The sequence below is a fragment of the Sphaeramia orbicularis genome, chromosome 22 (assembly GCF_902148855.1).
Source record: "Sphaeramia orbicularis chromosome 22, fSphaOr1.1, whole genome shotgun sequence".
Classification (NCBI taxonomy): Eukaryota; Metazoa; Chordata; class Actinopteri; order Kurtiformes; family Apogonidae; genus Sphaeramia; species Sphaeramia orbicularis.
This window is the reverse complement of record NC_043978.1, coordinates 46794521-46819358: the sequence shown is the minus strand read 5'-3', so window position 1 is coordinate 46819358 and position 24838 is coordinate 46794521.

Below are 24838 nucleotides of genomic sequence, written 5' to 3'. Positions count from 1 at the left end.
GTGTCTCTGTTGGCGCTATCTATGTTCAACTGCTGTTTTTAAAGACTCGCTCACTACATAAAACAACACTTAAGCTGTGACTCTTGGTTGGTTGATTGGTTGCTTGGTTGGCTTGGTCATTGGTTCATTTGTTGGTTATTTCATTGTTGGTTGATTGGTTTGTTCATTGGTTCTTTCGTTGGTTCTTTCATTGGTTGGTTTGTTTGTTTATTCATTGGTTCTTTTGTTGGTTATTTCATTGGTTGATTGGTTGGTTGGTTTGTTCATTGGTTCATTCGTTGATTCCTTCATTGGTTGGTTGGTCGGTTGGTTTGTTCTTTGGTTTGTTTGTTCGTTCATTGGTTCATTCTTTGGTTTGTTCGTTAGTTCTTTCATTGGTTTGTTTGTTGGTCAGTCGGTCGGTTGGTTGGTTCATTCACTGATTTGTTCATTGGTTCTTTCATTGGTTAGTTGGTTTGTTTGTTCATTGATTCTTTTGTTGGTTAATTCATTGGTTGGTTTGTTAGTTGGTTGGTTTGTTCATTGGTTCTTTCATTAGTTCTTTCATTGGTTGGTTGCTTTGTTTGTTCATTGGTTCTTTTGTTGGTTATTTCATTGTTAGTTGACTGGTTTGTTCATTGTATCATTCGGATTGTTCCTTCATTGGTTGGTTGGTCGGTTGGTTTGTTCTTTGGTTGGTTTGTTTGTTCATTGGTTCATTCGTTGGTTTGTTCGTTAGCTTTTTTCATTCGTTTGGTTGTTGGTCAGTCAGTCAGTTGGTTGGTTCATTCACTGGTTTGTTCATTGGTTCTTTCATTAGTTCTTTCATTGGTTAGTTGGTTTGTTCGTTCATTGATTCTTTTGTTGGTTAATTCATTGGTTGGTTTGTTAGTTGGTTGGCTTGTTCATTGGTTCTTTCATTAGTTCTTTCATTGGTTGGTTGCTTTGTTTGTTCATTGGTTCTTTTGTTGGTTATTTCATTGGTTGGTTGGTTGGTTTGTTCATTGGTTCTTTCGTTGGTTCTTTTATTGGTGGGTTGGTTGGTTGGTTTGTTCATTAGTTCATTTGTTGGTTCCTTCATTGGTTGGTTGGTTTGTTTATTGGTTCATTCGTTGGTTCCTTCATTGGTTGGTCGGTTGGCTTGTTCATTGGTTGGTTGGTTTGTTCATTGGTTGATTTGTTGGTTTGTTTGTTAGTTCTTTCATTGGTTTGTTTGTTGATTGGTTAGTTCATTTTCCAAACTGCATAATCCTCCAGAGTGTCACAGGGAGGCTGGACCCTGATTTCCAACAGGTGAAGGTGGGGTACATCCTGGACATGTTAACCATCCATTACAGGGCTGACAAACACAGACATTCACTCACACATTCACACCTATGAGTTATTTAGATTGACCAATTAACCTATTAACCCTTAGGAGTCCCTGAACTCACCCCCACGTCCAAATCACATGTCAGAGTAATACTGTGAAGTCAATTGTGTTGAAAGGCCAAGTCAAACCAGACTTATGATACGCAATAAAAACATAATTTTCTGCAACATCGTCATCACAGTGCAGGACAAGATGGTAAAAACAGGTTTCTAAGGGAAGTGAAAAAAAAAAAAAGCATGCCACCACATTTGGTGAAAAAGTGAACTTCATCAGCCAATCAGATGTGTCATGACACCTGCTTGTTTGTTAGTTGTATATAGTTTCCTGAGTTGTAAAAATGGTTTTGTCTGTGATATAAGACCAAAGAACAGATCCAAGCACTGCTTTGTTTTGGTGGTAATGAGTGTGGAGGTGAAGCTCTATGTGCAGAACTGTGAGATTAGTCATAGGTTCACACTGGAAAAGTGAAAATTGGCTGGGAAGGAGCAAGAGACCAATGTGGCAAGAGTCTAGGAAATGAGTGTCTGCTGTTTCCAGGGGAGTTCTACAGGTGTGTTATATAACCCGTGGTCTTTGTTGACCTCTGGTCCTGCTGGACTGAGTTCTATCCTTTGAGGAACGTCACCACAGAAAATCGTCACATAGGATTTGTCAAACTGTTTCAGCAAATGTTCACATTCATTCATTCATAAGTGGATGACAAGAACTCTCCAGTGCATACCTACACAGCAGTTAGAGGCATCTGACACATGTCGTTTTGCTTTTTGTGATGTTGGCCTCAGAAGGAGATGCTGTTTCAGATGTCGACTCAGAGGAAAGAACGTGTCATTTCACTAGAAAACATACTTCCTCAGATTGTCTTTCTTCATATCTTTTCCTCACATCACTTCATAAATCTTCAGGAGGAAGTCACAAGAAAAAGACATTCGTAAATAAATTTTGAAGTAGTAGTAGAAATAGTTTAAATTAGTCAATACTGTAATATAATTCATGACTTTACAGTGAAAGATCCACACTGTTAGAGCTTTTGACTCTGGAGTCGTCAATAAGTTACGAAGCTTAAGAAAAATGGCTGCCAGGGAGCCCATGGGGCATTCAGGGAACCTCTGTAATTTAGACTGTAGACATAACAAGGGCTATTCTGTTTTAATCTTTGCTTAGACTCCATGTGTAATCAAACATTTTTGTTCTTCAAATATGACTCTCCTCTCTCTGTAAACTAATATTGATTGTATGTGGCTCTGAGCGCTTCAACAGCTACAGCGTAACTGAACAAATCCAGAGGAGATAGGGACAAGAGAGCTGCTCATTACTATAGTGTACTGTAAAAGAACTATAATGGAGAGACACAAGAAAAGGAAACTCTAAAAGTAACAATGTGCATTGATTTATTTCTTTTTTCACATAATTCCAAGTCACACATTACTGAGTAAACACCCCAACACTTTTATAGTTTGATGAAGTCACTTACTTTAGTATAGTTTTATCCCTTCCACTTTTTTAAACAGTTTATTGCCAAAAAAATGTGTAAACTCCAGGATTTAAAGAGCAGTCTTACCATCTGTGTGTAGAGTTTCGGTCACTCTAATCTGCAGGAGGTTTGCTGAAGCTGTAAAATCATGATGTTACATGGAAAAAAGGTTCAGATGTCTGACTGTTAGGTGAGTCTACACCCTGAAGCAAAGCCAGGCTCTAGGCTAGGCTGCACCCTGGGAGGCTGCTAAAGCATTGCCCTTAGCTCGGGATGGGAATCGAGAACCAGTTCTTTTTGAGAACCGGATCCCAGTAGCTTGATTCCTTGGAATCGTTTGCCTGCCTGCTTAACGATTCTGCTTATCGATTCTGCCTTCGTTATGCATGCCGATGACGTCACACGTACGCTGCATTGTTTTGGTCAGAACGTAGCCAACATGGTGTTGAGGCAGAAATGGTCTAAAAAGACGACACCAGGTCCACTTGGAACACTTGCAAAGTTTCCATGTCTTCAAAAGGATGGAATCCCTCCAATCTGCTCACTCACTGCAGTGCACCGATTGCCTTGTTCTCGCAGCCCTTCCGTTAGCTTAGCTTAGCCTAGTTTAGCATAATCGCTTCATTTCTATGGTCAGATGTAGCCAGGCTTTTATAGGTGATTTGTAGTATTTTATGAGTGATTTTGTGAAATTCAGTTCTCCCTAATCATTACTTTAGTCCGGTGGGGTTAATATGATCACAAATTGAGGCTCAAATCATGGCGATGTGACTTACTGCAGTAAGAAAATCTTGAGAAATAAAAACTAAAACAAAGCTAAAACGGTAAAGCAAAGCTAATTTAGCACATGCATCCCTTCCAACAAAAAGATTTTCCAACTTTCGTCAACACAACAGTCCCATGATTGTATGAGTGCAGTAAGTCGCAGATCTAAAGAAATAATTAAGGAGAATTGGATTTCACAAAATCACTTACAAAAGACAACAAATCACCTTTAAAAAAACTGGCTACGTGTGACCATGGAAATGCAGTGACTATGTTAAGCTAAGCTAACAGAAGGGCTGCGAGAACAAGGCAACGGGAGCACTGCAGCGCAAACCCTTTAGCTCACTTATCTACCTCATTAATACCTCATGTAAACCTTTATTAAGGTTTAACATTTCCATGTAAACAGAAGAGAAAATACTTTAGTTCTGAATTAATTTCTTCTGGAAAAATGAATCGGATTTAAAAAAATATCATGTAACCCTACCCGCTGTGTAGAAAAACTGAACTCTGTTCCGTTCCTCTCATCTACACCCTCATATCTCATTACACGCGTGCACAGACACCAGGTCACTGGCTCTGGCCCCATACAGTTCTCATTCATTCATTCATTCATTCATTCATTCATTCATCTCTCAAAGCCACACACACTCTGTCTTGAACTAATCTTTATTTATCCATAAATCGATAGAGAATAAAATTCAGTGAGTGGATCAGTCCTCACTCTGTAAATTCGTTTTTATCGGTGCAAAAATGTCCATGGGAAAAATCTGATATCATCAAAGATATTGTCAAACTTGTGTCAAAAATCATCTTTTTCAAATGTAAATAATATTTCAAAGGAAATACATGACAGAAACGAAGTGAAATGAAGCTACAAGAATACATCCTCCTTCTAACGAGCCCCTGGTGAGCTGATTGGCCGTGCTTTAGCTCGCGATCCGGTTGGCTGAGGGCAATGCTTGTGCAGGCAGTTTCACCCTAGAGCACAAAGCCATGACAACATAAGTGATGGCCACTGTGTGAGCAAAGACTGGGTGGGGTTAGAATAAGGTGTGCTCTTAGCAACTTAAAGCAGAAAACCATCTCATTATTTTCTTACCATTTATAGGACTTTTTGTATATCAGTAACGTTGATACTGTTGTTGTTTGCCCCACCAGAAGAGAGATAAGATAACTCTCCATCAACCAAGAGGTAAGATAAGCTTCTGCAAAGTGAGATCTTCTGTAATCACTGTAATTAGAGTTCTCACATCCTTAAAGGACATATGCAGCATCTTGCTACATCCATGCTGCTCTTGAACATTTAACCTGCTGTGTTTTTACTCTGTCAGTGTGTCTTTAATGTGTGGATTGTTTACTTTCTTAGTGGGCTTTTGAAGAACAGTTTGATCAATAATGATGCCCCAATTTGGATAGTTTTGCTTCCGGTCTGATTTATTTTTCGGATTAGTTTTGTCGATACCGATATGGACTTTTTACAATGAAATTTTGATTTAAATTTGGAGTCATTATTTATAGGTTATTATGCCAGTATTTTACTTGAGATCACAATTGGGCTGAATGTGGAACCTGAACTAAAACAACTATGACACCTTTGACTCTTTAAAACTTTACTATAATTTTTGCACTTTCCAAATTCATACTGTGGGACAAATTAGAACCTTATATTTTCCACTGCTGTGGCGTGTCCATCCAGGTCCATCCAAGTCCATCCAGGTATTAAATGGGTTCAGTGCTGTGTGTTAAGGATGTACAAGCGGATTCCTTACAGGTGGGGTTGGCGCGGGTCAAAAGAATGTCAGTTTATTTGCGGGGCGGGTTGGGTCAAATAATTCCACAAAAGCCCCACGGGTTGAAAAAAAAACAGACTCACGCATCACAACCAAACCTCATAATGAGTACAAGTGCAAAGTGAAAGTGAAACTTGTAGACGCTTTACTAGTTCCTCAAAGCCTCCCGCTGTTGTGCAGCTTTTCCCTACCTCCGGAAACTTTAATTTGAGGGGGCAGAATGTCCCCTCAAGGAGCCATTGCTCTTTGATCAGGCTGCATTTGTAAATAAGAATCTGTTCTTAATTGCTTGCCTGGGTAAATAAAGGTTAGATAAAAAATAAAATAAATAAAAATCCCCCCCCCTTTTCTTTTTTTTTTTTTTTTTTTTACAACTCCAGTACTGGATACACCATACCTGTTTTCATCATTCATAAACACCATAACCATGTAAGTGACAAGCCAAACCTCGCAGCCACAGACCAGTACTTGCAATCACAGCTTTCTTTCACTAGAAGATAAAAAAAAAAAAAAAAGTCTGTGAAAACACCTGAAGGCTTAACATACGAGCTGTCAAACAAGTTTTCGGAGCAGCGATTGCATCACCTTGACAACAGAGGTTCTTTAACACCACTTCTCAAAACGACTTGAGTATCCGTCCTGGGTACTGCCCACTCTGTCTGTGGATAAATTAGGTTAGCAGTGGATTAGACTGAGGCACCTTGTTTGTGTAATGTACTTTATTTTCCTCAAAAAAAAAAAAAAACTTCACCGGTGTCAGGAGGCATTAGTGCGGAGTTGTCAATCTTCCTCCTTCTGTCTCTCTCCTGCAGCTGCTGTGCTGCTCGCTTTCCCTCTGTCAAGCTTTCTCCTTGGAGATTTGTTGAGGCTGAAGGATGATAGTTACTTCAAGTGTATGTCTCGGCTTTTGAGAGCTGATACGAGTAGGAATGAACACTGTGACAGGGGTAGACTTTGATCTACTTAGGGTGTCGTAATCCCGGCTGTAAGGTCCTGGGTTTAGCAAGTGACAAATTGTCAACTGCTAATCACGTCATCAGGGCAGCGTGATGGAAACACAGCGCCTTTCACCTTCATCTAGTCGTCTACGTTACTCAGACAACATTTTTTCTTTTTTTTTTTTTTTGTTTTGTTTTATAGCCTGAGAGAACTGGAAAACACAAAGGCACAAATCCACTACGGATCTGATGGCGGCTGTGTTATTTGCTCACCCTTTCACTTGTGAAGCATTTAATAATTTTTCCATCTCTCTGTACTGATGAGAATGTGTTGACGTGAAGCCATTCCAAAACTGGAACAGATGTAAATTGAGAGTGTGCTGGCTCTGGTGCTGTTTATCTAATGAATTCATGTAAAGTACTAAATGAGCTTTTCTCTGCCAAAGCAAGTGTTGTTGCATGCCAACATAACCATAAAGTTACTTTCCTTAAAATCCTCATCCAGCATTGAGGGGTCATTTGCACTGCGATGTTTGCATTAGTCAGAAATAGCTCTGAAATCGTCTGCAATTATGCGACATAATCTGAGTGTGAAATGGCCGGATAAGTGAAATCCTATCAATCTCCCTCTTCATTTCCCCTGTTAGTTACATGTCATTCACACTGGCGACTGGAACAACATCTCTGTTTGCTTTTCTATCTGCTGGTGGAGTACCACAGTGTGTCTGCTTTGTATTTCTCAGACAGCCATTGTCAGTATTTCTGCTACCTTTTCTTCTGATTATCTGATGGTGAAGTGTGATGTCTGGTGTGACGGCTACTGATGCATACAAGTCTGCACACTGTGGTTTGTATTTTCCATTCATGTGTTTTTTAGAACTGGATAAAGGTCTCATAGATAACAGTTACTTGAATAAAACCGCCACCCCTTACCAAATGTCAGGTTGTTTTAGCATTGTGCAGTCCTACGCACATTTTCACTGGAAGTTTCTTCGCGGTCTTACCCATGAAAATATTTTTTAAAAATAATGATTTAAGGGTTCAGAGTGTATTACTTTGAAAATGGAACCTTTATTGGTCCTTCTGAACCACCAATTTTTTTATTTTTATTTTTTTTCAAATATCAGTTTCTGTATATGAGTTTCAATTTTGTATCATATTTGATACGTCGGGTCTCAGTGCTCAAATATTATTATTTCTGAACAAAGACATAATATGACACAAACATGTCTAAAAAATTGGCAATTCCTTTTCAAAGTTCTTCCTCCTTCCTCATTAAAGACAGTCTTGTAGTGTCAAATATTGGCGTTATAGGGTCAAAATGAACTTTGTACTACACACAACAGGTACAATCGCAACCAAAAAAGTAAGCATGCAAATATAAAAGTACCTTCTTCTGATTATCTGATGGTGAAGTGAGATGTCTGGTGTGACGGCTTCTGATGCATACTAGTCTGCACACTGTGGTTTGTATTTTCCATTCATGTGTTTTTTAGAACTGGATAAAGGTCTCATAGATAACAGTTACTTGAATAAAACCGTCACCCCTTACCAAATGTCAGGTTGTTTTAGCATTGTGCAGTCCTACGCACATTTTCACTGGAGGTTTCTTCGCGGTCTTACCCATGAAAATATTTTTTAAAAATAATGATTTAAGGGTTCAGAGTGTATTACTTTGAAAATGGAACCTTTATTGGTCCTTCTGAACCACCAATTTTTTTATTTTTATTTTTTTTCAAATATCAGTTTCTGTATATGAGTTTCAATTTTGTATCATATTTGATACGTCGGGTCTCAGTGCTCAAATATTATTATTTCTGAACAAACAAAGACATAATATGACACAAACATGTCTAAAAATTTGGCAATTCCTTTTCAAAGTTCTTCCTCCTTCCTCATTAAAGACAGTCTTGTAGTGTCAAATATTGGCGTTATAGGGTCAAAATGAACTTTGTACTACACACAACAGGTACAATCGCAACCAAAAAAGTAAGCATGCAAATATAAAAGTACCTTCTTCTGATTATCTGATGGTGAAGTGAGATGTCTGGTGTGACGGCTTCTGATGCATACTAGTCTGCACACTGTGGTTTGTATTTTCCATTCATGTGTTTTTTAGAACTGGATAAAGGTCTCATAGATAACAGTTACTTGAATAAAACCGTCACCCCTTACCAAATGTCAGGTTGTTTTAGTATTGTGCAGTCCTACGCACATTTTTACTTGAGGTTTCTTCATGGTCTTACCCATGAAAATATAAAAAGTTAATGATTTAAGGGTTCAGAGTGTGTTACTTTGAAAATGGAACCTTTATTGGTCCTTCTGAACAACCAATTTTATTTATTTATTTTTTTCAAATTACAATTTCTGTATATGAGTTTCAATTTTGTATTATATTTGATACATCGGGTCTCAATGCTCAATTATTATTATTATTATTATTATTATTATTTTGAACAAACAAAAACATAATATGACACAAACATGTCTAACAAATTGGTAATTCCTTTTCAAAGTTCTTCCTCTTTCCTCATTAATGATGATCTTGTAGTGTCACTGGAAAGGCCTCTGGTGAACAAATTCCTCCCCCCTAGTGGATTATCTGTGTATTGCATGTATCTAATCGTATACGTCAGGTTTTTCCAGAAAAAAGAAAAACATCACACTGAAAATTTACCTAATGGAAAAACAACAATTTCGCCAAAAGTCTCATTTTTTGATTAAAAGTTTTTGCGCTGGTAAGAGGTGGTTTTTCAGGCATAGCACAAACATGTATATCACGCAAAACTGCAATGGTAAGACCTTTTTTCGCAACTAGAGTCAGGTGAATTAAAAAAACGGGTGTTGACATACATTACTACAAGTGAAGAAGAAGAAGAAACATGTCGCAGGTATGTGTGGACACACCAGGAAACCCAATCCTTTTTTAATTTAGTACGAGATAGAGGGGAAATAAATAATAATAATGAATATATCTGTAAATCAACACCATATTTACGTTCGTCGCCATGTTTATGGAATGACTTCTCGTGTCATCTCAGGATAATAAATAAACAAATCATCGTATGTGCGATTTAATGGAAAAACCAACATTACACACTTCTGTTTTTTCGACATTTAGTAAATATCGGTGAAGTTTTGCGCAGATGTCCAATGGAAAAGTGACTAGTGACAGAAGTCCTTGGTAGACCTGTCGTTATACTAAAACTTGACTTTTTATGGACCCACCTAGATACATAAAATGGTTAGATATAGTTCAGGAAATACAGGTGATGGAAAAAATGACTCATACAGTACCTTAAGATTAAAAAGAGATGTGTTTGATAGAAAATGGGACAATTGGATTGGATTTATAAACAAAGACATCAGTGCTGAAATGGTCATCTGATGCCCTTATTTTCCTTTTATTGTATTATTTGTGAATATCTTTGGTTGAATACTGTAACCCTCAACTGGCCATGCTGTACTGTTTTTTTCTGTATTTTATGTCCATGAACATGTGAAAAATATATATTTTTTCTGATTAAGCAAAAATTATAAATAAATAAATTTTCTTTGTGGAGTTTGCATGTTCTCCCCATGTCTGTGTGGGTTCCCTCCGAGACTCCGGCTTCCTCCCACCGTCCAAAGACATGCACTGATAGGTTAATTGGTTAATCTAAATTGCCCATAGGTGTGAATGTGAGAGTGATTGTTTGTCTCTATATGTTCAGCCCTGCGATGAACTGGCGACTTGTTCAGGGTGTACCCTGCCTTCGCCCCTGTGTAGCTGGGATAGGCTCCAAGCGACCCCCGTGACCCTAGTGAGGATAAAGCGGGTTCAGAAAATGAATGAATGAATAAATTATATTCGCGCAATTTGAGGGTCAATGGAAAAGCGACTAGCGAAGCTAATGCCAGAGTCAAAAGCTGTATTTCCCATGAATGGCCACTGGGGGCTCTCTCCAAAAGCGAGTCAATTTCTGAAGACTCCCTTGTCAGATTTTAAGGTGAAGTTTATTTATTTAGCACATTTAAAATGATGCAAAGTGCTGTACAAAGATATAAGTAAAATACAAGACATGATAAAACTAGTAAGATAAGACAAGATATGACATTATTTATCCCACCGTGAGGATATTTCATAGTTAACAGCAGCAAAATCTAAAATTAAAAAAATATATAGATATATAAGATAAGATATATTAAAACTGATAAAAATGTTGCACAATAATAGCATAAATAGCATCTAAAAGCACCAGAAAAAAATTATGTTTACAGCCCATTCTCTCTAGTTTATTTCCACGTCTGGTGCATTATTATATAACCCATTTGTTTATTTACGTTAAAGCCAAATGTTCTGCATAAATGCGCTGCTTTGACAGGTGAGCGCTGTTTGTCGAGCTGCCGGGGCTTTAATTGACAGTTAACCCTGCTGGAGTCGGACATTTAGAGCTCTTGTTTATTGAATAAAACTTATGTTTCCCCGTGACAGGCAGTTCTGCAGGGGTGTTGTCGAAGGCGTTGCACTAACATCACTGTCAGACGATTCGATCCTGAAGTTTACTGGTATTTAATTACAATACTGTGCCTGTTATTGTTATTTAGCTGCATTAGCTGATATCCATGGATTTATGTTGGATTACATGATCTGCAGCTAGCCTTCTAATTAGCCTAGCCAGGGCTCCTTAGTGTGTTTATACATTTCATAACACTGATATCACTGTAATCGAACACAACTGTGAGTTTTAACATTTACATCTCTTTTAAAGACACACCTATTTGTACTGACTTTTAACCCATAAAGACCCAGCGTTACTTTTATGTCAGTTCCCAAATAAAATTTTCTCTATATCTAACCCTTCTTAAGTGATTTATTACCATTTATTTATAATATTATCCTCTGTATTTTGTATTTTATCAGTATAAATCAGGTATTTTCTTGTATTTAATTTATTGATCATGTAGATGTTCATAAAAGCTCAGATTAAAGTTGAGGGTTATTGTATCACAAACAGAGAAAACTGAAGAAAAAGTGACTTTTTCAGCAAAGATATCATTAACAGAACATAAAAACAAGCATCTCCATCCACTTTCATTGATCCAACTCCATGGGTTTTACTGGTAAATGAATGTTATAGAAGATGACAGTGTTTCCATGGTAACTACGGAACCTCTGAACGTCCAAATGGGTCATATCTGATGACCATGAAAAGATGACAAACTGAATTTTACACCAGTTATTTACATATATTGATAGAATTAATGGTTCAGAAGTTATTAAACATTTTAGATCAGTAGATGCTTTTGATCACCAGTGGCTCTTTGGGTCTTTATGGGTTAATACAAGTGTGTGACTTTTATCTACTCATCTACTGGCAGATATTCTATCCTATTTATGTTGTATGTCGGCTAAAATTTACTTAGGGGGTCAAATGAGTGGCCATTTTTGTCAAAAAAAAAAGTTGTAAGAAACGCATAGAACTATGTTGAAATAATGCTAATCCATTTGTGCACAGACTACCGATATTATTTGACAGTGGAAGCTCTATTTTCAGAAACAGAAACATTTCAGTGACATTACCCATGATGATCTGGTCAGTAGAAGGTACCCAACAGAGGGTAGCCACGTGACGACACCGCTAGCGGAAGTTACCGTGGTTCCGCCCACTGAGTGGCAGAAAGAGGGAGATGAGTGGCAGCGTTGGCTTCAATACTGTCTAAACTGAAGAACAGTATTTTAATAAAAAATGGGGAAGAGCTGTTGTGCAATTGATTGTATGAACAGGTTTGAAAAGCAGTGGGAGCTATCGTTTTACAGACACCGAAAGACAAAGAAAAGAGAAGTAGATAGATCCACAAATCCAGGAAACCAAACCTAGATCTGTGGATCCTGTTTGGTGTCAGCTAACATTCATTTATGCTGTATTTTTGGGTCAAATCAGACCTTAAATGACATATTGTTTTGGCTAATGTTACTTCTTAGTAAAGCTCTTGGTTTCATGATCAGATCTTTCATGGGTTTTGTCTTCATTTTGTGATTCTGAACCTTGTGCTCCTACATGATTAGTAAACTAACTGAAACTGAGGCTAACCTAGTTTTCAAATACGGGGAAACTGGAGAATAAAGCTACGATGGAGTATTAGGACCACATGAGAAAATAAAAACTCACTACAAGTATAGTCATAATATATTGATGTAAAACCCATAATTTTATGATAATAAAGTCGAATACAAAAAGAATCACAATGTTATGAGAATAAAGTCGTAGTTATAAAAAAACCCTCATAATTTAACAAAAATGTTATTCGTTTATGAGATTAAAGTCGTCATTTTCTGACAATAAAGCCATAATATTACAAGAATAATGTTGTAATTTAAAAACAGGAGGGAAAAAAATTCTAATTTACAAGAATAAAGTCGTCCCCTGCTGGTCCACAGCAGTAGTATCTGTGTTGTATAAAGTACTTGACCTGAACTAGACTCAGTAAATCTTCTCAGTCCCAGTAGATCCTGCATATATTCACTGGGGTCAGTACATGGTCTACTGTAAATGCACTTTGGATCAGCTGGTTCTGGGCCCTAGTTTTGGACCCTGGTTGTCAGTAATGATGAAACCATGCATATTTGTTTCAGGTAAAAATATCAACGATCCCCTATACCAGGGGTGTCAAACTCATTTTAGTTCCAGGGCCACATTCAGCCCAATTTGATCTCCAGTGGGCCGGACCAATAAAATAACAGCATAATAACCTATAAATAATGACAACTCCATTTTTTTTAGTGCAAAAAATAAAATTAAATGATGAAACTACTTCTATCCAAAACAAAAAAGATGTGAATAACTGGAAAAAACTGAAATTTGTGAAGAAAAATAAGCACAATTTGATCAATATTATGCCTCAATTTACGATTTATACATGTGCATTATGGATCAGATCTACCAAGGCACAAAACAGGCAGAATGTTAAAATCACACTTATTTTTCTTTACACATTTCAGGTTGTTCATATTTGTTCAGGTTACTGACATTTTATTGTTAAAGGATATCAGAATTTAATGTTCTTTGCAATAAATCAAAGAGAAAACATTGATGTTGCCATTATTTAGAGGCATAATATCATATGATTTTTCACACATTAAACCAAGAAGAAAATTTGAAGACATTATTTCTGGGTTATTATGCTGTTATTTTTGAGTTTGATGCCCTTGACTGTTAATATCTTCAGGGTAATTTTTGTATTTTGCACTTTGTAAATTCATCTTGCGGGCCAGATTGGATCCTTTGGCGGGCCAGATTCGGCCCCCGGGCCACATGTTTGACACCTATGTTCTACACGCTGGATGGCAGGATACGCGATTTCGGGTCACAAGTCAATGTTCGTGCACCACTTTTTCTTTGGTAGCTCGTATGGATCCATGTCGAGTCCAACTGTCCTTAATTTAATTTCATATTTCACATTTCCCCAGTCTTGCTGTGTTTACTGCTATACTCCATCATGTTGAGCAGATTGGTTTTTAAGACTCAGTCTGACTTAGAGGGGCGTGCCCGGGGGGGAGTGACATACGTGCATACCCTCTATTATGTTTTCCTTAAGGTTGCATTGACACTCATGTTAGTTGTGTTTTCTTCTGTGTTGTCCTGGAATTATGACTTTCAGCTACCTGCACGGCCTGATCACAATCAAGGTGTACAAGTAGATTTGCATCAGTTATTAATCAGTATTGCAAAAAGATCCCCCCAAAACCATTCCCAAAATGTTTCTTTGGCCATCTTATTACTAGATCTTGCAATCTTCCAAATTTGAAGAAAATCGGATAAAAACTGATAAAATGGCGACCCAATGAGCGTGAAAACGTGCACAATTTTATTGTTATAAGAGAGCAAAATTATTGTACATAATGTTTTGTAACACAATAAATAATTACTACTCAGCCCCTGTGTCTTTTTTATTACAAAATACACACATCACATTTCTTTTCATTTATTGATTATTTTTGTTGAACAGCTGTTTGATTATCAGTTCTTATTTTCAGTATAAAGACAATCAACCATTTTGTTCTGAAAACCCTTCTTTTACAGCCCTTTAATTGTAATAATAGAATGGGAACCTGTTATTTAAGTATTATTATGACTAAATATGCACAACTAGACAGATTTTGGTATGCTCCCTGGCTGCAGAAAATTTGGTAACAATGTGGCAAACAGATGTTTACGTCCAACCGCATGTTTTCAATGGCGCGTTGTTCACCCAAATTCATGTAGTGTCCGTACACCAATATACTTCCATCAATAATATGGTGTATATGCCTTATAGATATACTGTTATTACTTGTTCACAAATGTTTATTTCCTCCTGTACCAGGAAGACTTAGTTCCAGATCTAACACAGATGTGACCATGTGGTAAGACAGATTTCCATTCCAATCTTGTAGTGTCCGTACACCAAGTAGTGTCTGTACACTATATTCAAAATATGTGGGTCTAATTTTATTGTTTCTGTCAATATATGGAATTTTTTTGCACGCATGCTTTGGACACGACAGCTATGCAATAAACAATGCATGATTATCCTGAGTGCTGAAACATTTATATATCTGTGTAGGCATTAAATATGGAGGCTATTAGACTGTAGTGTCTGTACACCCAATAATGTCTGATTTGACAGGGGTACAAGCCCGGGAAATTTTGAGTAGACACCATAATACAAAAATATTTTGGACTTTAAAAGAGAAATATCAGACAAATAAAATGGCCTGTCTGATTTTTTGATAGAGCATTATTATTTTTTATTTATATGTGCACCCTTTCTGGTACCCTGGATTGTGATCAGGCCGTGCACAAAGGCCATTCATACACCAGATAAGTGTGAAACTGAATGAATGAATGAATGTTTATTTCAGTTAAATACAAAATACAAAAGACATACATATTAAAAAAACAACAAAACAAAACACCTACATATTAAAAAAAACAAACATAAAATTAACACATTTTGTAACTGAAAAAGGAAGAAGCTGAAGCCGGAGGCTTATTTCTGCTTCTCCTATTCACATCCTTAGTCCATGTCCACACCTTAAGTTGCAGCAGATAAATACTTAAACTTAAATTATACTACATTCAGTGTAATAAGTTATTTTGTAATCATATTACTTTCATAGCCCTTCATAATTTGACAAATTAAATTCTTTTTGAAACTCAACATTGAGCTACACAATTTCACTTCATCCTTCAGTTCGTTCCATAGCTTGACACCAATAACTGAAACACTGTGATATTTAACGTGTGTTCTTACTTTACATTTTTCAAACACAAACATCCCTCTTAAATTATAATGTCCTTCTCTTAACTTAAAAATTTTCTGAATACAAAAAGGAAGGTGTTTACTTTTAACGCGAAACATAAATTCCATTGTTTTTAAATATACAATGTCAAGAAATTTTAGTAAACCAGATTCTACAAAAAGTGGATTACTTGATTGGAGATAACCAGCTTTGTTTATGACTCTAATAGCTTTTTTTTGGAGTTTAATTATTGGGTCTAAATTAGTTTTATACACATTGCCCCATATTTCCACACAGTATGACATATATGGCATTACAAGTGAACGATGCAACATAAGCAAACATTTTTTGCTTAACAAGTCTCGAGTTTCAAAGGTTTTCAAATCAAAGGTTTTATCATCCTTTTCCCACTTGGTAATATCTTTTGCCAAATTAGGACCGACATTAACAAAAAAATCATTGAATATATTCACGATGTCCTCTATATTTTCCACCACAGTGTCACCAGTTTTAACAACATATGTAGCAAAATTCTTTTTATTACTTTTTTTAATCATATCATTTAATACTCTCCAAGTACCTTTAATATCATTTTTGTGTACTGAACTGAACAAACACCTCGTCTATTTTTTGCAAGACGGTAAATTTACACCAGCTCAACCTGACACAAAGGATGTGTGCCGAACATTATCAGGAATCAATGTGATAGTAGCACAAAGTGGTGACACAGGACTGTTCTTTGTTAGCAGCAGGACTTGGTACAGCTAAGCAGAATGAATAAAACGAGCCCTGACCTGTGGTGAATACAGGATACACTGAAGTGGATCTCCAGGCAGGACATCAGGCAATGTCATGAGACAGCTTGACAGATTCTTGGCGTGAGGGTTGTGGTCGATGTATATGCACCGAGACTCCTTGAGAAGCGAGGAAATGTTAAGTATTTCTGTGTGAACACTGGTAGAACGGGGTATCAACAGTGTGTTTATACATGTTTATATGACATCTAAGCTCATATTATTAGGATTTTTCTTTTATTATAGTGCTCATTCCAACAGACATTGGTAAATTTGATACCTTGTGTGTATGAAAAATGGAAACACTGGTTAAATTTGACTGTGACACTAACGGAAAAGCCAGCTTAGTCTCAGCTCTCTCATTTTTCTGCTCACTTTCCAACAATCATAGCTGTGCTTCCTCTGCAGCGGTATCAAGTTAGCTGCTCTACTTTTTCTACAAACCAAAAGATTATTACCCGTTTTATATATCCCTTCCTAGATCCATACAAAGCATTTTCATATTTTGGTCCATTTCTTACTGCTTTTATCAACCTGGCTCTCAGCAGCAGACAGGCAGCAGGTTGGATTGAAAAGCTGTGATTAACCCTTTGTGCACCAACAAATCCACATTTAGCAGCTGCAGTCAACATAAAATAGAAAGTATGCATGGAAAACGCCTCAAATTAAAATAATTTAGATCATTTCTCCACTGGTTTGGCTTCAGGACCCACTATCAATGACAAGCCACGACCCAAATTAACAAAAGTTAAATTACTTAAATGTATTTAATGAAAAGAAGGTTTGTTTTGAACCTGAGATAATATAGAATATCACATTATAAAAATGCAGAAGATAAGTTTAATAATGATGAGACAAAAAGTCATCATTATGAGATAAGAAAGTCATAATTATGAGCTAAAAGCAATTGAGATAAAAAGTCAAAATGATGAGATAAAAAGCCATATTTATGTGATAAGAAAGTCATAATTATGAGATAAAAGTAATAACTAGATAAAAAGTCAAAATGATGAGATAAAAAGTTATAATTATGAGATTTAAAAAAAAAAAACAACGAAATTATGACATAAAAAGGTCATAATTAGTAGGGGAAAAAGTCCATATTATGATGTAAAAAGTCATAATTATGAGATAAAAAGTCATAATTGTGATAAAAAGATGAAATGATGAGACAAAAATGTGAAATGTATTTAATGAAAAGAAGGTTTGTTTTGAACCTGAGATAATACAGAATATCACATTATAAAAACACAGAAGATAAGTTTAATGGTGATGAGACAAAAAGTCGTAATTATGAGATAAGAAAGTCATAATTATGAGCTAAAAGTAAAAATTGAGATAAAAAGTCAAAACGATGAGATAAAAAGTTATAATTATGAGATTTAAAAAATTAAATTATGACATAAAAAGGTCATAATTAGGAGGAAAAAAGTCCATATTATGACTTAAAAAGCCATAATTATGATATAAACAGTCATAATTATGAGATAAAAAGTCATAATTGTGATAAAAAGATGAAATGATGAGACAAGAATCTTAAATGTATTTAATGAAAAGGTTTGTTTTGAACTTAAGATAATACAGAATATCACATTAGGAAAACACAAGATAAGTTTAATGATAAAACCAAACTGATCAGCAGGTGGTGATGATAAAGAGGGATTTATTCTGTTTAACACTGTTGTGTACGTATCCCCGCTGAGAATCGTTTCCCCTGGCTGCGGGAGCATAATTTTGACTTTTTATTGCATAATTATGACTTGGGGATGTTTTTTTCAGTGGCGGAAATGGGCTTTTATACATAGGAAGGTCATAATTAGTTTTATGTCATAATAAAAAAGTCACAATTATGAGAAAAAAAGTCATGATAATGACATTACAAAGGTCATAATTATGAGGGGGGAAAAGTCAAAATTATGAGATAAAAAGTAATAATTATGAGATAAAAACTCATAATTATGATAAAGAGATTAAATGAGACAAAAAGTCATAATTATGAAATAAAAAGTCATAATCATGAGATAAGAAAGTCTTAATTATGAGTTAAAAGTAAGAATCGAGATAAAAAGTCAAAATGATGAGATAAAAATTTATAATTACGAGATTTAAAAAAATCAAAATTATGACATAAAAAGGTCATAATTATGAGGAAAAAAGTCCATATTATGAGATAAAAAGTCATAATTATGATAAAGACTGAATAATGAGATGAAAAGTCATAATTATGAGATAAGAAAGTCATAATTATGAGATAAAAGTAATAATTGAGATAAAAAGTCAAAATGAGATAAAAAGTTATAATTATGAGGTTAAAAAATCAAAATTATGACACAAAAAGGCCATAATTATGAGGAAAAAAAGTCCATATTATGAGATAAAAAAAAAAACATAATTATGATAAAAAGACTGAATGATGAGATAAAAAGTCATAATTATCAGATAAAAAGTTATAATTATGAGATTAAAAAAAATTGAAATTATGACATAAAATGGTCATAATTATGAGGGAAAAAAGCCCATATTATGAGATAAAATTCATAATTATGAGATAAAAAGTCATAATTGTGATCAAAAGAATAAATGATGAGATAAAAATGTATAATTATGAGGAAAAAAGTCCATATTATGAGATAAAAAGTCATAACTATGAGATAAGAAAGTCATAAGTATGATAAGAAAATGAAATGAGATAAAAAAAAAGTCATAATTATGAGATAAGAAAGTCATATTTATGAGATAAAAGTAATTGAGATAAAAAGTCAAAATGGGATTAAAAAAAGTGATAATTATGGATTAAAAAAATCTAAATTATGACATAAAAAGGTCATAATTACGAGGGGAAAAAGTCCATTTTATGAGATAAAAAGTCATAATTATGAGATAAAAAGTCAGAATTATGATAAAAAAGACTGAACGTTGAGATAAAAACTTATAATTATGAGATTAAAAAAAAAAAAAAAAAGAAATTATGACATAAAATGACAAACACAGCAGTTAATAAGAGTACTATGAAATTAGAAATATTCCAGGGATGAAAGCATTCTCTGTCTTTTATATTAACTGATATATTACAGTATTACATACATGACATTATATACAACAATATTAGCTGATGTTATGGTTCCTCAAAAAGTACAATGACAGATGTTTTCCTACTTCATTTTCCACATATGTTCCACTATCCCACATGTGATTGGCTTCTAATGATTTCTGATTTCATGTGTACATTTCCTGAAGGCAGATCTGACACCAGATGAGTGCGAACACCGTTAAGTTTAACACCTTTAAGCAAATCAATGTGAAAGCTTCCTGAGTAAAGGCATCATTTTATATGATGACACAAGCGGCTCAGACTAAATCATGAAATCAATGCCCCACGGCTGTGATTCATGGTCACTACATGAATGAAATCTAAAGATACAGCTACTGAAAAATGATTACTGAAGGAACATGAAAACACTTTTGTTTTGGAGTTGAAGGGGACTTTGAAGTGCTAAGACAGGGCTGTCAAACTCATTTTAGTTCAGGGGCCACATTCAGCTAAATTTGATCTGAAGTGGGCCAGACCAGTAAAATAATAACATAATAATATGTAAATAATGTCAGCTCCAAACTTTTCTCTGTTTTAGAGCGAAAAAAAAGTAAATTTATATTAGGAACAGGTTTACATCTACAAACTATCATTTCAAAAGATGTGAATAACATGAACAAACTGAAAAAATAAGTGTAATTTTAACAATATTCTGTCACAGTTTATCATTTACACATGTACATTATAACTTACAGATCACAATGGATCTACAAATACACAAATCATTTAGTAACAGGCAGAATATTGTTAAAATTGTACTTACTTCTCTTAAGACATTTCAGGTTGTTCATATTTGTTCAGGTTATTCACTGTTTTGTTTTGTTTTTTTGTGCAAAATTCTACTTTGTTTTAGTTTAAATACATGCAAATATTTGCATTTACAAAGAGAATTAAAGCCTCAAGCAGCATTGAAAGGCCCTCGCCACGGGCATGTCAAGTCCAAATATGTCTGTCACTCAGCAGGTGGCGCTCTAGCACCAAATTTTAAGCTTGGGAGATTGACAACAGATTCAAATTTGCGCAAAACTGGTTATCTTGTGTCCGACCTGATGCAGTTTTTGTAAAAAGGTACATTTTTAGGGGGCGCTATAGTGCAAAATGTAAATTTTTTCTGATAAATAGGTGTAGGCCTGGGAGTTTGACAGCTGGTTCAAATTTGAGCCAAATCAGTGTTGGTGTGTCCAAAATTTGGAGTTGTCATTATTTATATGTTATTATGATAGAATTTTACTGGTTTGACCCACTTGAGATTGAATTGGTCTGAATGTGGAAACTGAAGTAAAAGGATTGTAAATATCTTCAGTGTAATTTTTGCATTTCACAAATTCATCCCAAAGGCCGGACTGGACCCTTTGGCGGGCTGAATTTGTCCCCCAGGCCACATGTTTAACACCTGTGTGCTAAGTGGTTCACACTAATTCAGAAAATCAATGTTCCAGATTGAACAGATTAGGTCTGATGAATAACTCACTGTGTTGGAAATGTCAAAATGATAATGGTACTCTGATCCACTGTCTGTGGGAATGTCCAATTATCAAATGTTTCTGGATAGTTGTAATTCATACTCTAAATAACTGGTTGGACAGAACTGTCCCACTTTGTCCAAGGCTGTGCTTACTGGGTGAAAAAGGACAGATAGCTAATGTATCAAACGAAAAATTTTCTGTTATCATGGTTGGGCTTTCAGTAGCAGTCAGGATTATTCATAAGCACCTAACGTCCCACAGTTTAAAGAATGGGTCAACAGGGTGATAAAGACTGCTTCATATGAATGTATGCTTCATAAGGTCAATAACAGGGACGGAACCACAGCACCAGTTTGGGAGTCATTCTGGTCTTACATAACTATGACTGACAGTCAGCAGGATGATAGTTGAACAACTTCCCTCATGTTTTTAATTAATTAATTATCTATTTTATTTTTTATTTTATTTTTTTTTTTCCTTGAGACCTTCCACGCTTTGTAGTTTGTTTGTTGTTGTTGTTTTTTTTTTTTTTTGTGTTATACTTTTCATGTATGTACAGAAACCCTCGATGTTATTATTAAGCAACATTGTATGAATGTCATGATCCAAGTGAAAACTCTAATAAAAGAAAATCAATGTTCCATGGCTGTGTGATTTATGGCTGTTCCATGACCGGAGTCTGGACATAGAGTTACCAAAGTTGCGTCCAAAGTCCAAAAAAGTTGAGAAACTAGCCTTGTATTAAAGTCAAGTAGTCACCCAGAAACCATTAACATGATGTAGGATTTGTGATTATATTGGTAACGCTGTTTTTCAGCAGCACCAACTCAAGGCAACAAACATGATTGATGTTTTCAATCAAGGTATGCTGGCGTCTTTTTTGGCCTGTTGGCAATGATGCTGTCAGGAGAAGTAGGATGCGTGTTGCTGGGTGTCTGGAGGCTGCCGACAGATTCCCAGGGACTGAAGATGCTGGCTGGTTGACAAGGACAGGGGAAGGCTCCCTGGAGAACTCACAGGAAATGAAATATGGATCGACCAAATCTATTTACTGTCAGTACACTTTAACAAAGTAAGATATCACCAGCAGTGGGGTACCTCCTAATGGTTGTCCTCCTCAAGAACACGCCGTTCAGAACAACACTTGTCACAGGGCGTGACAGAGAAAAACTACTCGGCTAGTCTCAAGGTTTGAGTGTATTGATGGGGTGTTAAAGAGAGGGGCTCAGTGAGTGAGAAGATAGGTGGAGTTGACGGAGTGTGAAGTGATCAAACCATTGATCTGTTTGCCTTTCACAAACTTATTGTCCTCCAGCGTTCATGGCTGGTCAAGTAGAGAGTTGACTTTGTCTACTGCTACTGTTTGTGCGTGAATAATTGGTGCCACTAAACTGTGTTTGACTTGAACTCTCAGAGGAGCAGTAGTAGTGGGTGCTTCTATGAAACTGGGTTCATTTTGGTATCTGGCACTTTTCCAGCTTTTTTAGACCCAATGATAAAAAAGAAATTTAGACATATTTCCCCCAGGATGTGCCTATTGATGACCTCAAATAAATGCAAAAAAAATATACTCTTGCTCTGAGCCATCCCAAAATTAATGAATTTTTAATCAAATATTGGGCCCGAAAACAGGACCAAGATTGGGACATGAAAAGCTACCTAGGTATCAGTGAATTTGATCTGGAAAACATGGCTGTAAATGGTCTTCTATAGACTATAAATAAAGAAAATGTGTTAAATTTGATGATCCCGGTGGTTTTTCTAATCCAGACATGTGGGTTTTTCATGAATTGGCAGTCTCATTCCAGGTTTCGCATGTAACCCATCGTGTCCACTGGTGTTACATGCAGAACCTGCCCATTTAAACACATCTAAATTGTGAGTGATTTTGCAACAGCGGTCATTTTTGTGAAACACTCTGCCTTGCATAATAGTTCAATTCCCAAAATGTACCCGAGAGAATAAAAAGATATTAAAAAAAAAAAATAGTAGTAATTTTCATGTCATTTTTACCATGTTTTATGCAGATTTTTGTATTAAAAATAACATAAAAATGTGTTTTAATTGAAAAACAGTTTCTCTTTTATCTCAGTAAATATTTTCATTAAAAAAAAACAGAGCTTCTAAATTTGCTTCATAACATTAGTCTACATTTGGTTTGAATTGTTAGCCTCATGTCCTGTTTTTAGGGACCAGTTTCATAGAAGTAGAGGCTCAACAAGGAAAGAATTCCAACACTCATTACCTCTGAGGCAGTTTTATATGGATAAATATAAACACACACATATCCTGACTGGCTCTCATCATAGGAAAATTCGCAAATCTACAAACTAAGTTCAAATATCTGAAAGCCAAATCTGCAAAGATCGATCAGATCCACTATCTGTTCCATTTTAATTATGTATTCGCCAAACACTTAGCTCTAATGGTATGCTAGACACAAGTCCATTATGTTTTACAGCACAGTACAAATTGCCTTTGTTTTGCATCTGGGTTCCTAATGTGTCAGATTGGTTCATAATGACAACAGCAGAGAGCAGAATTAAAATTAAAATGGAGAGTCTCTAAGAAGCAGAGATGATGTTGAGATGATTTAACAGTGGTTCAAAGTGTGTGTTCTGCAGCTGCTGGGTTTGGAAATGGGAGTGTTTGTAATAAAGCAGCCTGATTTTTATCTGTATCTATTTATTTATTTTTAATTCAAAGTTAAATAAGCTCCAGAGTCACTAGATCCCTCAGAGGTTTAACTGTTGATATATTTATGTATTAACTCAATATCATTCAAGTCACATAAACTTGAAGAAAAGACAAGAGAAAGTGAGTTTGCGTGTCATCAACACCGAGTACACTCCAGATCAAAATTTTAAGACCAGTTGAAAAATTGCATGAATTCACATTTTGCACTGTTGGATCTTGAAAAGGTTCTAAGTAGAGTTTGAACATGCAAAAAGAAGAAATGGGAGAAAGACAAAAAAAAAAAAAAGTGAGTAAGCAATTTATTGAGAACAACAATTCAGTTGAAATACACTGTTCATCGGCTGAATCAAAAGTTTAAGACCACAGCTCAAAAAACCCGAAACTCCTCTAAATAGAAATAAAAGTTTCAGAAAAGGACTCGGTAATGCAGTGGTTCCCAACCTTGTTTGTCTCGTGATCCCATTTTAACATCACAAAATTCAGACATTCAAAACGGTGACATTTTTCTCTTGGAGATGTCTTAGCGGAGCCAGGCGGGCGAAGAAATCTTTCCATTCTCTGTTCGGTCCGGTTTTCTGACTGCAACTGTTTCCGGGCAGGTTGAAGCGTAGTAGTTAACGCATGCAGTCACATGATCAGGTCAATCAAGATATACCTTCTCAGATATTCTAGGCTATCCTGCATTTTATTTGAACTTGATTTTTATAGGAAAAGTGTGTGGTGTTTTAATTATAATGAAATATATATTGAATCATTTTTTAAAAAAATTATTAGTATTTTTTTTTTTTTAAATCAATTACTATAAATTTCAGGTGACCCCATTTGAATTCCAGGTGACCCCATGTGGGGTCGCAACCCCAAGGTTGAAAAACAATACAGTATTGAGTAGCTCCACCATTCTTGTTGATCACTTCAAAAATTCGTTTTGGCAGAATTGATTATTATTATTATGATGATGGGAGTGTTTTCAGTGTCTGGTCCAATTGGTGAAGATGGCTTTAACAGAGGGCATCCACCATCTGGAACTGACATGAATCCACATTTTTGTGCAGATCTTGGCTTTTAACCCCTTTAGCCCTATCAGCCCACCCACGGGCCGAAAAAATTATATTAATATTCATCTACTATAAAAAATATAATAAATCAGGACAATGGATGTTTTTTTCAACTTTTGCTCAAAGTTTAGACCCTAATGTTTATAAAAGTA